Here is an 11,983-nt window from a genome sequence, read left to right on the forward strand (position 1 = left end):
ACTTGATTAGCGTTATGAATATTTTTTAAACGAATTTGATAATTCTATTTGGTACTTAGAAAATTGTGTGACGATTTTGTGTCAAACTTTCCACAAAAATAATTTGCACCCTATGATCGTTTACATGGAATTAAGGTACTCTCCGAAAGGTTTTGATTTTCATTATCACAATTGCATACATTGCAAATGAAAGCCTTTGGAAATAGTGTAACTCATTTTGTTAAAATTTTAATACTCTTTGATAAATTTTATTCTAAAGTCGTGTATCGTTTCTTTTGTTGACTAGTATATATGCTGATGATACTGCAGAATCTGGCAGCTGAATTGCAATCTGCACTAAAGTCTAAATGTGATGTTTTTATATTGTGAGACCTGGAAACTTAAAGTCAATGTAACTAAGACCAATGTTATTCTACTTTCAAAAATAGGCAGTGTGAGAATACTCAGTTTTTATATAATAATGAATAAATAGTTGTTATAGAAGATTTTCAATATCTGGGAACAGTCTTTTTTTAAGAAAAGGTACACTTTCAAAAAATAAAGCTCGGCTAGTCTAACAGGCTAGGAAGGCCATGCTCTATGCATTGTGTAAAGCGAGAAGGCTTTGTTTACCAGTTGATATTTTGTTACAAATATTTGATGCAATGGTTGCACCTATATTGTTGTATGGTGCTCAAGTGTGGGGTTACGAAAACAATGAAATTATTTAATCTTTGCAATAGAATTTTGCAAGTATATTTTGAAGATTAAAAAATGTACTCCAAATTGTATTGTTTATGGAGAGCTTGGTAGAGAACCTATGCCTATTTGTATTAAAGCCAGAATGGTTGTCTTTTTGCAACTTATTTTAAATGGTAAAAAAAAGAAAATATCACGCACGATATGATATGTTATATAGACTTGACGAAGATGATGTGTATCACTCTAAATGGTTACCATGTATCAACGAAATTTTACTTGAATGTGGTTATAATCATTGTAGGAATAACCAAATTATGGAAAGAAATGTTATTCTGTCAAGACAAGTTTAACAGTTTCTTCATGAAAAATTCATTGAAAATTGGAAAGCACAAATATTTAACTCACCTAAGTGTATTAATTATAGAATTGTAAGACTGAATTTGGTTTTGAGAAATATCTCTCTGTTTCCCCACCTGAAATGATGTATACTATTCAGGGGCGGATCGAGGATTTTGGAAAGGGGGGGCGAAGATTTTAAATTTCGCCTTGCGGAGCGAGGCGAAAAAATTTTGGGACCTTTTTTTGGGCTAGAAAACATAAAATAAGTGTAATATGCACTATTTAAACGGTTCCTGGCTTGGGGCATTGTATATTATATAGTTGCTGTAAAGTGTAAGGGTTGGACATTTTTATGCTGTATTCTCCCTAAAAATAGTCTATCATAAAATGATAGTATTGATCCAAGAGCTATGTACTGATATATTTGATGTAGGACTTGTCAGAAAAAAAACCGTGGAAATTCGATAAATTTTATAATACGACCGACACGAGTTAAAAAAGACAAACAAGCAGTTTTCATCAAAATGTTTGATTGATATGTTTAACCCGACATAACTTAGAGAACCGAAGTGAGGGGTTCCAAATCCACCAAAGATTACGAAAGTGTCTGAAATGACAACGAAGTTAGAATGACGGTCGAAAAATGGAGACATAAAGGTCACACCCAGCAGGCTTGTTACAGTCTGGTCTTGAAAAAAGTATTCAATGTATATAAGTTCGGCGAAACAGTCATTCTAGTCAGACATGCGAACCCCGACCACAAAAAAACTACGCCCGTTTTATTAATCATGTTCATTTCATGCTTAATAATTTTGTTTGAAATTTTCGTTTTTAATAGCTTCGTTTTTAATAGCAAGACTATTGTTTTCAATCCTGATACGGCCAGAATTTTTGTTTAAGGCAAGGATCAGAGTCATTTTTTTCTCTCTTAAATATCTCAGACTGCCTCCTCAAATCAAATGGTCCGTACCTGAGACTTTTTTCTAGACCTTATACTAAAATTGAGAATTGAAATGGGGAATGTGTCAAAGAGACAACAACCCAACCATAGAAAAAACAACAGCAGAAGGTCACGAAAAGGTCTTCAATGTAGCGGGAATTTTACCGCACTCGGAGGCGTCCTTCAGCTGGCCCCTAAACAAATATATACTAGTTCAGTGATAATGAACGCCATACTAATTTCCGAATTGTACACAAGAAACTATAAATAAAATAACACAAGACTATCAAAAGCCAGAGGCTCCTGACTTGGAACAGGCGCAAAACTGCGGCGGGGTAACTCGGGATCATTATTCAACTTTGCTATTTATAAAATAAGCTGGGGCATCTGGGTTTAAACATGTTTTCGTAGGTAAATAATATTTTGGAAATTTTTTTTCATGAGAGGTTAATAGTCTATAGAGTATTAACTATTAATTTTTGTTTGGTTGAAATGATGAAATAGAAGTAAATACGTTCTTGCTCAATCCTGTTTCGCTTTGCAGGTTTCCTGATTGTCATGACATCCTCAGCCTAAGCAATGTGTATTACTGTTAATTTGAATTTCAAAATGACCGTGTGCCGTTTTTTTCAACGCACTGGTCAACTCCTCCTTAGCAAATCACATGACTTTGACAATCAGTAAATACCAGTGAAAAAATATCTTTATAAGTAAAGAATTGTCGTATAAAAATTAAATTCTCGGGAAATTGCAAAGTTCACGAAGTCTAGTGCTGATTAATAATTTTACAAAAAAAAAAAAAAAAAAAAAAATGCGAGCAAAGGGGGGGGGGGGGCGTACGCCCTCTACGCCCCCCTCTGAATCCGCCACTGCTATTAATAAATTTAGATGTGGAAGTCACAAGTTGCCAATTGAAGCTGGTAGTGTTTGTTCTATTGATGGATCTGGGGAAAAAAATGTGATCTAAGTGATAAAGAACAACTAGATTATGATACATATTTAATTGTAACTTTTTTAATGGAGTTCGTGTTGTTTCTTATTTATTATTTGTAACTGTTTATGTATAAAAATAAATGCCACGGTCTCTTAATTTCATGAGTCTTTAGGATAAAAAAGATCTTTACAAGTCATTTTTATATCAAATGTATTATCACACCTTTTTATGCTCGATTTGAGATCTAAATTTTATTGTTAAAAAAGGCTAGCTGTTGTCAAATAAATTTTGTGAGCAGTTTTAATACCGAGGGTGTGTCTTATTTTGTGAGTTTTCATTGGTTTGGAGTTTTTAGACCCTTCATTGTTGACCAGTGGAAAACTTCCCGCCGAAGTGTTTCAAATAGCACTTTGTCTTCAAACGAACAAGATGGACACATGCAGTTTACAGAAGCAAAAGATTTGATTTGAACTGTTCGTGAAACCACACATACTCAAGGTAGATATTAACCCCTTGGTATTTTCCCAGATTATTTTCATTATTAAAAATATGGATCAAAACACGACATTTGAAATCTTTTTCGAAAAATTAAGATATGATATAGAAGACTATCTGATGAAATTTAATAAGTTGGCTCGTGTTCATTGATCGTCCTGAATATGCATGAAATATTTGCCACTGGACACCAAGTAACCAACAATCAATCGTGTTCATTGACATCGGAATAAATAAAAAAAATAAAAAACTAGAGCATGCACTGGTTACTACAAAACAAGTGCCTGAGTCGATACTGTAGAGTATCGTGATGTTTGAAAAGGTTGCACCAACTGAAAATGCAGATGGCATATTTTTGCTCAACTATCGATAGCAAAGATTTGAAAATATTTATTTTACTTTTTCGTATTTTACTGATACATGGAATTATATTTCAAGTTTACAGTTTTCAAGTTTATAGTAGATGCAGTCTATTTGTATTTTATAAAGATGATAAAGCCATAATTCAAAAAGTAGAAGACTTGATTCTCCATTATATTGTCCTTGATCCTCGATTTACTTACAGCCGTTTTGGTGGTGATAAATATTATGTACATGGTTTAATCTCAATTGTTTTAACACTTTTTTCACGTTTTTGTTATTGATCTGAGTAAAGTTCAGTTACATAATTTATTTGCAGTATGTCCTTTGTCAGTAGATATTTTTCTGCACAGCCAGTTACTAAAGTGTGAAATGAGTAGATTGTTGTGTAACACCTATATGGTCATGTGATCAAAAGGTTAGAATTTGAACCGATATATGGTCGTGTCATCAATAGGTTAGAATTAGAAGCCAAATCAATTTAAATTGATTTTTACTTGGACAAAGACCTAGGTATTTAATGCCCAACCTACGATGGTCCACTGAACATAGAAAATGAAAGTGCAAAGTTCAGGTTAAAGTTTTTGGTCAAGGTAGTTTTTGATGAAGTTCAACTGAGTCACATCTACTTGAAACTTAGTACACATGTTCCCTATGATATGATCTTTCTAGTTTTAATGCCAAATTATAGTTTTGATCCCAATTTCATGGTCCACTGAACATAGAAAATGAAAGTGCAAAGTTCAGGTTAAAGTTTTTAGTCAAGGTAGTTTTTGATGAAGTTAAAGTCACATCTACTTGAAACTTAGTACACATGTTCCCTATGATATGATCTTATTAATTTTAATTTCAAATTAAAGTTTTGACCCCAATTACACGGTCCACTGAACATGGAAAATTATAGTGTGAGTGGGGCATCCGTGTACTATGGACACATTCTTGTTTCATTAGAATATTAGGGGACATGAAATATGTTTGAAAGAATTTTAAGGCAATTAATTGATTCAATGTGATCTGTGTTGGATTTTAGATTTTAAAAGTTCCAGAAAATTACTTTTGGAGAATTGAATGATTTCACTAATTTTTCATGTTGCATGTGAAATTACAATATGATGACTTTACCCCATTTCTTTAAGTTTATTGATTTATTAGAGTTGTTATGTTTTCAAGCTTTTACTCTTGTATAAACATCATCGAACTGAAACTATAAGTTCTGTAACCATGGTAAAATTCATGATTGATTGTGGGTGCATAACCCCCTGTGGCAAATATATCATGCATTTCAAGTTGAAAGATCCATGTAACTTGACCAGGTATTGCTTCCAAATAGTATCTACCTACAACAACAGGAATAGGGGACACATTCATGTATATGTCTAGGAGACTGACAGTGTACCAACTGAATTTGTTGGCAATACCTTCTGAATACATTTTTTATATAAAAGTTAATTACATTTGGTTTTTCAGAGAATTTACAAGACTATTATCCACAAAATGCAACAGTCTTATTTTGATGAATTGTTGAACCAGAGAAATGTGAAGACTTACAGACACCTAGACTGTATAGTCAACATAACAATGATTAGAGAATCAGACTACAGTGAACATTACAATGATTAGAAAATCAGACTAGAGTCAACATTACAATGATTAGAGAATCAGACTATAGTCAACATTACAATGATTAGAAAATCAGCCAGCTGCATTTCATCAATCAGTTTATGATGAAGCTTTACAGCATTGGAAATGATTACTCAGGTATGTATTGGTTAAAATTTTGAGGTTTGTTTTATAGGATAATAGTGGTGTTTAATTTTTATCTTTCTTGAAATAAATATATTAGAAATGAGGTGAAATATGGCATTGATTAAAGGAGATGTACCAAGGAAAACATGTGACTGAATAAACATTTTATTAAAAAAGGATGAACAATACAGTTTTGAGTTTCAATCCTTTCATATATTAAAATAAAATGATATTTTGTAGGGACCAAACAACTGAGTAGAAAGAAGAACCGTATGACCTTGAAGAGTAAGCAATGTATTAAGTATATTTGGGGTTACCAAAGAGTATGGTAAGAACCTCATCTTAAATTATACTTGGTGAGTATTCTTATTGTTGGTTAAATATTAAGCATCATTATGGAAAATGGGGGATCAAGGGTATACACCAACAAGACAGTGACCAAAGGAAAATAAATAACCAAAACCATCTAGAGGTTTCAACTATAGTCTGATGCATATACAATACGTGAACTTGTAAATCATCCAAAGTCTAAAATATTTGTGAATAAAATGAACAGACTGACAAATAACTTACATACACACAAATATCTGACCTAAGCACATGAGCATGTTGCAGGGTGAAATTTTTTTTTTAAATAAAGCTTGAGCCTGTTTTGTGCAATGCCTAACCATTTAACGACAAAATTTCATACAGAAAACTTTTCAAATTGAGGGGTTTCAAATTTTAAATAAGCCAATTTATGGTTTAAAAAAATAATGGAAATCTTGACTCCCCAACAAGAGAAAAATGTCACTCTTATCATTGAGGAAAATGGCCACTACCTGAATGGTCTTTAGAATTAATTCAGTTGCTCTGGTCATTTTTCAAAATTTAACAATGTAAGTAAATATGGAGTTGTTTGATCAATGGGAGATAACTCTGACCACATGGAATAATTCTGAACACTTAAAGAGGGGTCCTGATCCCGAAATCCCGGGCTTAAAAACACAAAATCCTGAGCTCCCGAAATTTAAATAAATTTAGATCCTGACATCAAGAAATTAAAAAAAAAAAACTTTATCCTGAAGGGGTCAATCCCTAAATCCTGTGCTTTAAAATACCAGATTCCTGAGTCCCAATATAGGTCCTATCCCCCTCACATATATAATTGATAACTAAGATAAAAGAAATACAGAAATTGTTTTGCCTTTTGCCATGCTTACAATCAACAAAAGATTTTTTTCTTCATTTTTCAAAATAAATTCCAAGACTAAGATGTAGGATGCCATTCTTCTAACAAAATACCACAGCATGGAGACCCTAATCAGCACACTAAAATGTCCAAACGTGTGTCCTACATCTTGAAATAAATATAATTTTATAAATGTTCAAGTATCTTCAAAAACATTTTTTACTCATTTCTACTCTGTTGAGACAATTTCACTAGCACTGCACTTTGACTTTGACTAAGACAAACACAATGTTGATTGAAGTTGAATGGTACTAGTGACAACTTTGTTGGAGACATGGAAAGCATTTCGTCATTGTTAGTAGTTTTATGGGCTTTCACCTCTTGAGTCACAAAGAACCTTATGTACGTTAGTTCCATTGAAATGTTATATGCATTGTCAATGCTAAACATTTGATTGACTTTGACTGATTTTTTTTTAGTTTCGTCAGAGTGTAAATGAGTTTGAACAAAAGGCAATATAACCTTTTTTGAGTGATAAGAAGATTTGACTTTCATTTTTGATAAAGTTTTCACCAAATTTATTGTTGATAGCAAGGCTTATGGTTTGCACAATAGAATATGCCTTTTACACAATGAGCTCAGTGGTGAATCCAGAGGGGGGGTCTGGAATTTGGAACCCCACTTTTTTTTGGCCCATCAATGCATTTGAATGGGAGCATATAGTTGGACCCCCCCTTTTAATCTGGGTTGGGAACCCCCCTTTTTTGGGGCCTATCAATGCATTTGAATGGGAGCATATAGTTTGACTCCCCCACCCCTCCCCCCCTTTACTCTGGGTTGGGAACACCCCTTTTTAAAATGGCTGGATCCTCCCCTGGAGCTTGTCACTTTCACTCAAAAAACATTAAAGAAACCATCAAATTCCTAAGCTTAGGTAGGAGCTTCAAATTGTTATAAAAATTACTTTACTATCATTATCTTGTGTATTTTAGCCACCTTCTGCTTAAAAAAAAATACATTTAGATAATTTATCACTTAAAGAGGCATTTGCAATGATTTAAATAAAAAATAACAGCACTTTGTTTTTTTATGAATATTAATAAAAGTGGCATAATGAAGAAATGACTTGTAATTATTAACAGTCATTATTATAGTTAAATTGGTAAAAATGATCTGAAAAGCATTGCTGATTTCATATTTTTTTCCAAAACCACAATTCAACCTCATTTTGGTCTGTATGCATACAACATTTAATAAGAACCATTGTAGTAGATGGTTGCTCAGCTTGGTCAGATAATAAAAAGAACAGAATGTCAAAATAAAACGGTTTTGCCAACAAAAAATATTATTTCAGTGGTAAAACTCAAATGTTTTTGCTTCAATTTTTTACTCACTTGAGTGCAATTATTTGCAAAGTACAAATCTTATACAAAAAAATTATGTCTGAGACAACAACCCAACCAAAGAGCAAAAAACAGCCGAATCAACTAATGACTCTTCAACTCAGCAAGAAAATCCAGCATCTTGAGGCAGGCTTCAGCTGACCCCTACACAAAAATGTTCACTAGGTCAGTGAAAGTGGATGTCATACTAAACTCAAACATATATTAAAATGAACTGAAATTAAAAAACCTACGAGACTAACAAGGTCCAGAGGCTTCTAACAAGGGACAGGTGCAAAAATGCAGTGGGTTAAACATGTTTTGAGAGATCTCAACCCACTCTTATACCTCTATGAGCCAATGTAGAAAAAACAAACACAGCAATTTGCACCGTAAAACTCATTAAAAAGAAGTCTGTGTCCAACTTCAGAAAAGGTAACAAAAGAAACAGACTAATAATTTGTGTATTTTTACAACATTTACAAAGCTAAATTTTGTGGGAAAATAAAGTAAAAGTTAAATTAAAAAAGAAATATTTAATTTTGAAATTTACTTCAAAGGAAAGAAAATAAAGTTTAATTGATTTTATTCTTATATGTGTAATGTTGTATATGTATTTATATTTCATTTCAGAGTTCAACAACAGATTATTAATTCTATAATTTGGATTTTTGCAGATTGCAGCAGTGGGATGTTACAGTCATAGACGTTGGATAGACTCCGTTGTACTAGGCCAGGGAGGGTAGCGCAGAGTTTCCGCAGCACTATACAATAGTAGCAAGATCACTCTACCATGAGCTTGTTAAAGGGCCCGTTTGATGAAAGTGACACCAACGTTCTCCACAACACTACAGATTTGTTTTTGCAGATGCAGCCGAGAGGATGTTTCAGTCATGGACTCATTTGATGGAAGTGGCACCAACATTCTCAAACACTAATAATTTACAAATTTGTTTTTGTTGTAGATGCAACCTCAGTCATACACCCTAGAGTTTGGCTATGTTGTGACAGAAGAAGAGTGGCATATAGACTTCTGTATGTCCATTTTTATGGAAGTGACAAATTACTAATCTTTCTTCTTATATCCATTTCAGAGTTCTTACAAAGATGCATAGGTATAAAATATTTATTATTTTTTGTCTTTTGGTGTATTTTTGTCAATGAGTTAAAACCCAAAGAACAGTACATCGATCAGAAGTAATAAGTTTGACTAGTGTAATTTGAGAGAGAACACTCTGGAACACAAAAAATATCCTATCTCATAAAAATTTAACACGACATCTTATTTTCACCTTTTTTCATTGAAGCAGCACACAGTGTAGTCAAGAATGTATGCATGTCCTTGAACTTCTAGAAATACAATACCTCTAATAGTTAAAACAGTCTGGTATAATGGTCAACAAGAGCTACATAAAAAAAAGGAAGATACCAAAGTTAAATTAAAAAAATATGTATTTAATTTTTGAAATTTACCTCAAAGAAAATAAAATAAAGTTTAATTGATTTTTTTCTTATATGTGTAATGTTGTATATGTATTTTTATTTCATTTCAGAGTTCAACAACAGATTATTAATTCTATTATTTTGTTTTTCGCAGATTGCAGCAGTGGGATGTTACAGTCATAGACGTTGGATAGACTCCGTTGTACTAGGCCAGGGAGGGTAGCGCAGAGTTTCCGCAGCACTATACAATAGTAACAAGATCACTCTACCATGAGCTTGTTAAAGGGCCCGTTTGATGAAAGTGACACCAACGTTCTCCACAACACTACAGATTTGTTTTTGCAGATGCAGCCGAGAGGATGTTTCAGTCATGGACTCATTTGATGGAAGTGGCACCAACATTCTCAAACACTAATAATTTACAAATTTGTTTTTGTTGTAGATGCAACCTCAGTCATACACCCTAGAGTTTGGCTATGTTGTGACAGAAGAAGAGTGGCATGTAGATTTCTTTTATGGAAGTGCAAATAACTAATCTTTCTTCTTCATATCTATTTCAGAGTTCTTACGAAGATGTATAGGTATGCAGTATTTATTATTTTTGTCTCTGTGTATTTTTGTCAATGAGGTAAAACCACAGAACAAATCAATCAGAAGTATTAACTGGTGTAATTTGAGAACACCCTGGAACACGAGAAATATCCTACCTCACAAAATTTAACATGAGACATCTTGTTTTCACCTTTTTTCAAGGAAGCAGCACACACAGTGTAATCATGGAGGTATCCATGTCCTGGAACATCTGGGAATAGCATATCTCTAATAGTATTTTTACTACTATCATCAAAATTCAAACAAAACAGTCAGATATTTTGATCAACAAGAGGTACAATCTCAAACCATGTGGTGAAAAAAGACAACACATAACCAAAAAAAGTGACGGAAAATTGTCTACACTGACAACAAAATATTATACAGCAACAACCCATTCAAAGACCTGAGAGATTCTCAAGCACCAATTCAACCAAAGACCAGGGATGAACTCCAGCACTGAGCACCAACCAAAACAAAGAACAGACATGAACTAGGGCAAAAAGCACCAACCCACCCAAAGACCTAAGAGGTTTTCAGGCACCATGCAACCAACTAAACTAAATAGCCAGGGATGATCTCAGACACCATGCACCAACCTTTCCAAAGATCAGGGATGCTTTCAGGCACAACAACCTTACCAAAGACCAGGAATGATCTGACACCAAGCACCAACCAAAACAAAAAAAAGGGTGATCTCAGACACCACAGAATGTTAGCAAGTATTTGATATGTTAAATTATCTACTACTTGTGTAAGTAAAATGTTTTTTTTTCATTCTGTGCTGCATTTATTCTATCAAAAATTGTCAAAATGCAACATGAAATTTTTATGTGTTTTTCATCTCTTTCTTCAAAATGTTTTACATATTGAAATTTTTTGAAAATTCCATTGGACTATCAAAAATAATTAGTAAATAATTTCTTGAATAATTTTTTTTTTATTGGAAATGTTAATTTACTTTAATCAACGAATATGAAAATAAATGTTCAAACCTTTTTCATGCATAACCAAATTAATAAATGTGTTAAATAAAAGATTACAAATAAAAAAATTCTATATTTTTTTTTAGAAAATTAAGATATGCTTCTAAGAGTTTTTACAATTGAACTGTTCCAGAATATAATAATGTATTGTTTTTTACAGAAAATATAAGGTAAAATGACAAATTATGATTTGGGTTTACATGAAAACACTGATATCTTGAATGACAGTAGCATAGGTGGCTCAAGGGAGCCTTGCCCCCCCCCTTTTGTGGGTAAAGGAGTAAGTTCGGTAAGAGCCATATTTGGCCCCAATTATAAAGTTCATAGTAACAAGACAATAACTGTTTCAAGTTGCCTTAAAGACATGTTAGAAAGTTGCACAGAACTGTTTTTGTCAAAGTTTACTTCTAACACGTTAATTTTTACATCCCAAAAAGGTCAAAATAAGGGATTTTGGTGAAATTTGTCAAAATAAGCCAGATTGCAACCAAATGAAGGACCAGGAAACATAGAGCGCAGGTGTCGACAAGCTTAAGATTCAAATAAGACGTGTGAAATGTCTTCACAAACATTATTTTAAAAGATCTTTGTTGTCGATGTATGCGCTCTATATTTCCTGTCCATTAACCTATGGAAATTTACCCATTTTCATTGATTTTTTCGTGAAAATCAATATGAGTTCAACTTGTGACGTCATAATGAAACGCAGAAACGTAAAATTTTCAACAAAATGGTGTATATCCTAGCTAGTCAATGGATTAGCTGTAATTTATCGTGATATTGGTCGATTAATCTGAATTTGAAATTTACGCTAAAAAGGGGGCCATTTTAGGACCTTATCGAACATACTCCTTTTGGTTGATTATATAAGGAACTACTGTAGTATGACTAGAGGGGGCCCCCTCATGAAAAGTT

General features: G+C 33.0%; 1 long non-coding RNA gene across 5 annotated transcripts; it reads left to right on the forward strand.

The window, feature by feature from the left end:
- The first annotated feature begins 3,177 nt into the window (after positions 1–3,177).
- Positions 3,178–10,214, forward strand: LOC134721657 (uncharacterized). 5 transcript variants are annotated; one of them, XR_010107898.1, is made up of 5 exons: positions 3,178–3,392; positions 5,217–5,507; positions 5,736–5,851; positions 8,726–9,163; positions 10,052–10,214. It is a non-coding gene; the product is annotated as an uncharacterized LOC134721657 (long non-coding RNA). The 5 variants fall into 5 exon arrangements; XR_010107897.1 differs by having other exon boundaries at positions 3,224–3,392; positions 9,143–9,163; XR_010107895.1 differs by having other exon boundaries at positions 3,226–3,392; positions 8,726–10,214.
- The last annotated feature ends 1,769 nt before the right edge of the window (positions 10,215–11,983 follow it).

This window comes from Mytilus trossulus, chromosome 6 (assembly GCF_036588685.1).
Source record: "Mytilus trossulus isolate FHL-02 chromosome 6, PNRI_Mtr1.1.1.hap1, whole genome shotgun sequence".
Lineage (NCBI taxonomy): Eukaryota > Metazoa > Mollusca > Bivalvia > Mytilida > Mytilidae > Mytilus > Mytilus trossulus.